Source organism: Antrostomus carolinensis, unplaced genomic scaffold (assembly GCF_000700745.2).
Source record: "Antrostomus carolinensis isolate BGI_N321 unplaced genomic scaffold, ASM70074v2 scaffold9870, whole genome shotgun sequence".
NCBI classification, from domain to species: Eukaryota; Metazoa; Chordata; class Aves; order Caprimulgiformes; family Caprimulgidae; genus Antrostomus; species Antrostomus carolinensis.
The window spans coordinates 1-6,551 of NW_010286421.1; positions in this window are offsets into that span (position 1 = coordinate 1).

The window sequence follows — 6,551 nt, forward strand, 5'->3', positions numbered from 1 at the left end:
GGCAGCCCCGGCCCCTGTGTGCAGCCCGTACGGGACGCAGTGCCTGCAGCCCGCCGCTGGCGCACCGGCCAGGCCCCGAAATGGGTCCCCGGTAAAGCGCTTGACAAGCAGGAGAGGGGTTGACTTCACTGCCCTCCCGAAGGGGGTTATTTCCCCATTCTACACTTAGGGAAATCGTAATGCACAAGCTACAGGCACCCATCCGCGCCACTCTGAGACTCCTGCAGACTTTATTTTTCAGGGAAAAAGCATGTTTTGTTGCTTTCTGCACTTAAACCAAAATGTCAACAGCTGCAACTGTTTGGCATTCCTACAGAACAAGGCACAGGCCAGTTAGTGCCACCAGAAGGTGAAAACACACCATCAGTCCCTCTTTGTGAACATTTCTAAGTGACTTGGCGACCTCCTCATAGGTACTCGATGGCAGAGTTGGACTCTGCATCATCATTTTTAACGACAAAACCATAGCCTTTTTTTTCATACACTGCAGCCTTCTTCACAGTAGAGCTCTGCATCGTTTTTAGGGTCTGCTGGTCTGCTTTGTCTTTGAATAATCTAAGACAACTGTAGAAACAACAACATATGATGAGGTTTAAATTGGATATTAGAAAAAATGTCTTCACCAAAAGGGGTATCAAGCATTGGAACAGGCTGCCCATAGAAGTGGTTGAGCCACCATCCCTGGAGATATTTAAAAGACATGTAGATGTGGCACTTGGGACATGGTTTAGTGGTGGGCTTGGCAGTTAGGTTTATGATGGAACTCAATTATCTTAAAGGTCTTTTCCAACCTAAATTATTCTATGACTGTGTGTTTAAAGAGTATATATGTGCCAAGAGACCTGAACAGGGCTGCACATGCAGTCATTTTTTTTTTTTTTTCCCTAATATTACCTGGAGCTTTGTAATCTGCCTTTGAGATGGCACATGAATGTATATGTGTGCATGCATCTTCACTTCTTCACTGAATTCTTCTGTCCCTTGACAGTCGTCATTCTCCTTACAGCCCAGTGCTAGAGGACAATGAGAAACACGGTTTGCCACTCCTTTCACAGATGATTATTGGCAAGAAAACAGTGATGAGACAGGGGCCTCTTGAGGCTTAATACCAGATCCTCCTGTGTCTTATTGACTCAGCCTCTTGCGATTCCTGCTCTGCCCCCACCTACTGTTAATGGGGCAGAATGAAGCCCCCATAGTCCAAGGAGAAATGGTTAGCAACCTGCTCCACCACTTAGACATCCACAAGTTATGGAGCTGGATGGGATCTACCCAAGGGTACTGAGGGAGATGGAGGAAGTGCTCGCCAAGGCACATTCCATCATTTATCATCAGTCCTGGCTAACCAGGGAGGTCCCAGTTGACCAGAGGTTAGCAAATGTGACGCCCATCTACAAGAAAGGCAGGAAGGAGGGTCCAGGGAACTACAGGGCTGTCAGTCTGACCTTGGTGGCAGGGAAGATTATGGAGCAGATCATCCTGAGTGCCATCATGCAGTATGTGCAGGACAACCAGGGGATTGGGCCAAGGCAGCATAGTTGTATGAAAGACACATCCTGCTTGACTAATGTGATAGACTTCTATGACAAGATGACCCATTTAGTGGATGAGGGAAAGGTTGTGGATGTTGACTACCTAGACTCTAGTAAAGCCTTTGACACCATTTCCTACAGCATTCTCCTGCAGAAGCTGCCTGCCAATGGCCTGGACAGGCATACTCTCTGCTGGGTTAAAAACTGGCTGGACAGCTGGGCCCAAAGAGTTGCGGTAAATGGAGTTAAATCCAGCTGGAGGCCAATCACAAGTGGTGTTCCCCAGGGCTCAGTGCTGGGGCCAGCTCTGTTTAATATCTTTACCAACAATCTGGACAAGGGGATCAAGTGCACCCTCAGTAAATTTGCAGATGACACCAAGTTGGATGGGACTGTCGATCTGCTTAAGGGTATGAAGGCTCTGCAGAGGGATCTGAACAGGCTGGATCAATGGGCTGAGGCCAATTGTATGAGGTTTAACAAGGCCAAGTGCTGGGTCCTGCACTTGGGTCACAACAACCCCATGCAACACTACAGGCTTGGGGAGTAGTGTCTGGAAAGCTGTCCAGCAGAGAAGGCCCTGGGCATGTTGGTCGATGGTCAGCTGAACATGAGCCAGCAGTGTGCCCAGGTGGCCAAGAAGGCAAATAGCATCCTGGCCAGTATCAGAAATAGTGTGGCCAGTAGGAGTAGGGAAGTGATCATCTCCCTGTACTGGGCACTGGTGAGGCTGCACCTGGAGTACCATGTTCAGTTTTGGGCCCCTCACTACAAGAAGGACATGGAGGTGCTAGATCATGTCTAAAGAAAGGCAACAAAACTGGTGAAAGGGCTGGAGCACAAGTCCTATGAGAAGCAGCTGAGGGAGCTGGAATTGTTTAGTCTGGAGAAAAGGAGGCTTAGAGGAGAGCTTATTGCTCTCTACAGCTAACTGAAAGGAGGTTGTAGAGAGGTGGGTGTTGGTCTCTTCTCCCAAGTAACAAGCAATAGGACAAGAGGAAACAGCCTCAAGTAGTGACAAGGGAGATTCAGATTGGATATTAGAAAACATTTCTTCACTGAAAGGTTAATCAAGCATTGGAACAGGCTGCCCAGTGAAGTGGTTAAGCCACCATCCCTGGAGGTATTTAAAAAAAACATACAGATGTGGTGCTTAGGGACATGGTTTAGTGGTGGACTTGGCAGCATTAGGTTTACAGTTGGACTCTATGATCTTAAAGGTCTTTTCCTACCTAAATTATTCTATGATTCTATAATGATGTTGGCAAGTCTGACTAGCTACTCATCAGTTTTTCTTTTCTATACATCCTTCACCCATCATCTGGAAGTGTTGCTTGTCTAACTCCACTTTCCTATTACATCTCAAGTGCATTAATAGAAACATTTGAACTTCCCAATTAAAAGATTTTAAGAAGTTAGCTAGTGTTTTTAAAAAGTAAACAAGCCCCTTTCAAACAACATATACACAAGTCTCAGAAACAGCTATGTTGCTTTAAGTTAAAAAAAAAAAATGAGATGGACCCTCTACTAGGAATAATTTCAAGCCATGGAAAATAAGCAATAAAACAATGTAATTATGATCTTATGGGAAGGGCTAGCTAACATTATCTATACTCACAACCATACTAACTCAGTCAATAATGACATGATAGATTTTATAAGATAATGGTGACAGCCATACAAAGGGCACTGCAATGCCATCCCTGTTTCTTGGCTGTAGGACAGTTTGGCTAAAAATTTTTCCTCTCTTCTGAATATATGCAAAATCACTCATAACTCCTGTCCAAACAGAATTTTTAGGCAAGTTTTCAAAAAATTGCAAGTAGAAGAGGCACGTATATTCCAAATCACTTTTGTTTGAAGAGGACATGTAAATAGGCTTGATGATGCTCTTCATAATGATCAGAAAACCATCAAGACATATTGCTCTTAAGAGGAAATATTAAAAGGTGTCATGCTGAGTTTAAAACAAATGGTTAGATAGCCATGAGGGACAAGTAAGAACCAGCTGAGATTTCAATTTGCATGTAAAACATATCTATGGAAGGAACAGAAGGGTGAAAGTCAGCCTCTGTAGAAACAGGACTTTAATTTATGTTTTCAAAAGTACAGTAGCTTGCTAAATTCCATGCTCATAAAGGCATTTTTTGTCCATGTGCTGACAAACATTGTATTTTGCTGCCCTGAAAAAAGCAAAGCTGAAGGGTGTTACTTGAATATTGTCCATTCAAATAAATGGATGAAAAAGCAAATATATACCATAGCTTGTATTGACATACAAACACTTCCATATATATGGATATCTGAGGGTGTTTCATTTTTTTGTAGAGAGGTTCTACAAAACATGACCTCCATTCCCTTAAACACATACTCTTAAAACTAGAAAGATTTCAGGTCGTCGTCCGTCCCCCCCACCCCCACCACCATTTGCCTTCCTAAACCTGTCCTAAGCATCTGTATTATGTTACCCAACACACTGGCTGCTAACAATACAATCTATATAAAAGGTTACTTAAGGGGCACGGCTTTTTTCTGTCCTCAAAATACAAAGCTTATTTTAACAGGGATTTAAACTCTTTCACTGTAGAAAATGTCTTAGTAAATCAGTAAAAAAAGCATACTGGAATGACAATTTTTTGGATTATGAAAACAGGAAATTTGCTTTAATAAATGTTTTTCTGCATGTCAGCATAAAATATATTTTTTCAGTGTCATAACTTGATTGTAAAATTTTACAGGGCAGGAACTTGGCATGCCAGGCACTGACCTAAATGCCTATTATTTCATTGCTCTTAAAAAAATATCTGACCGCTTACACGTTGGTATTTTTGTAGAGTATTGACATACAAACTCTACTGTTGTGCTTTGAACAGTAATACTTATTTTGCAGACACTAACCTCAGTCAGGCTACAGCAAAGGTGAACAGATTTCCTGACATTTACTGGGCTGGAGGACTACTTAGAACTAACAAACTTCCAATCAGATAAGCAAAACAACAGCTAGTTTGATTTGTACATAAACATTTTTCCCCTTGTTGATATATATTTTTATATAACTCTGCTTTGTGCTTAATAACATTTCAGCAATATATCAGGTGATTAAATGTCCCGATCCGATGTCGGGGATCATTTAAAGTGCAGTTCCTCACATAATATCAGGTGATAATTAAAAGTGTGGGGGTTTTTTAAAAAAAACTGATCATGTACAAAAAACCTTACTCATAGAAAGTATCCTCATTTTATGCAATACCATATTACTCGCACAGGTCTCAGTGAAAATATTTTAAATACTTCTCCTTAAGTACTGTAAGAATTCCCCCCAATTGCTTTTGAATTAGAAGAGAAGGAGAAAAGCTCCTGTAAGTTAGTGATTTTCAAATTAATTTTCACTCGTTCATATAAAATTATGTGACTCAGACACTTTTGGAACTGAATGGAGGAAGCACAGTTACCAATGGCTGAAAGTTTAGATATTTGTATTGTGGTTTACTTCCATACAAGATTTTATCATCATTTACAACAGGTCAGCTACATGAAGCAGTTAATGTGGATTTAGGGGTTTTTGTAGGTTGACCTTCATTCAAAAATAATGCCAATGCATGAGCAAATTTTGAATGTGAATTACATTACATACAACAGCATCCTAACAACTTTATCTGCTCAATTTGTTAAAAAGACTCTCAAAATAAACATTTGCTTGCTGACCAATGGCTGAAAAAATGCTGTGTATTTACCTAACTATCTAAAACCATTGAAAAAGTTTGCCATTTCTTCCGTTTTCCTTCAGGCTATATAATTCAAGCCACAACTCTACTCATCCAACATCCATTATCTGTCCCAATGGCCTAACACAAAGTTTAAAATCCTACTGAGGCTTCACATTCCAAACACATCATCTCCAAAGGAGACAAAGGCTGACAAATGGAGGTGTGTTCAGAGTTCCTTTACAGCACCGGATGAGACCTCCATGAGGTCTCCAGGAAATGGAGCATGTTTTAGGGACCGTGTTTGCACCAGCTTCAGTAACGCAAACACAAGGACACTGGCTTGCAGCTGGGCTGTCCAAGTTCTGTAGTACAAATAAGGAACAAAACTGAACAGATGGAGGCAACTTTAAACCAGGAACATTAGTCAGAAAATACTGGGGCTTGTGCTTATTTGTAACCAGAAGTGTTAAGGATACTGTGTGCTTTAATACTAAATATATTTTTTCTTCATGTGGAATTAGTGCTCACCCTCCATAAAACACTTCATTAAGTAAGACTGGAGATATACTTTTCTCTTGGCAAAGCAGACAGAATAAACAATGCTCTCTAAAGGACTGGTTGGAGCCCACAGAAGTGCTTGTGCAGTACGGCAATTTGCTGCTGACAAGCCAAGCCCGTGACATTTGTGCTACTGCAAAACATCAGCATCTTACAATGGGAGATGAATGAGCTGTCCTGATAAATTACCTTTAAGTGAGCACTCAGGCTCCCGCTACACCTTATGAGCACACATACTCCCTTCTTCACCAGAATTAGCATGGAGTAAGCATGGATTTGTACTGCCATTATCCCAGACAAGGGACTGAAACATTAACAGACACTGTCACAGGGAAGCGTGGAGAGCAGGTACAACCCACCCCCCTGCAGGAGCTGTGCAAATGTGTGCTGCTGCTGCTGTCCAGATGCTCAGGCTTTTACAATCTAAGGCAAAATGCACAAGACACAGAAAAGCAGCACTGGCAAGGATGACACACAGGGGGGTCCAAAATAAAATGAGCTTAGCTGTTCTCAAGATTTTTTATTTTTTTTAAACGTCACATAGGATGTTCTTCCAATATTGTCTAGAAGTGCACTTAGCACCTTCACAATAACTTACCAGTGTATCTTCAGAACACTTTGTTGTTAGCTTTCTATATCACAAGGAAACATAAGAACTCCGGCCTGGAAAGGACTACCAATCCATGTAAATCCACTAAAAACTAGTATTTTAGTCCAGAAAAATAAATTAATTCTGCTTTTCTTCCCCGCCCCC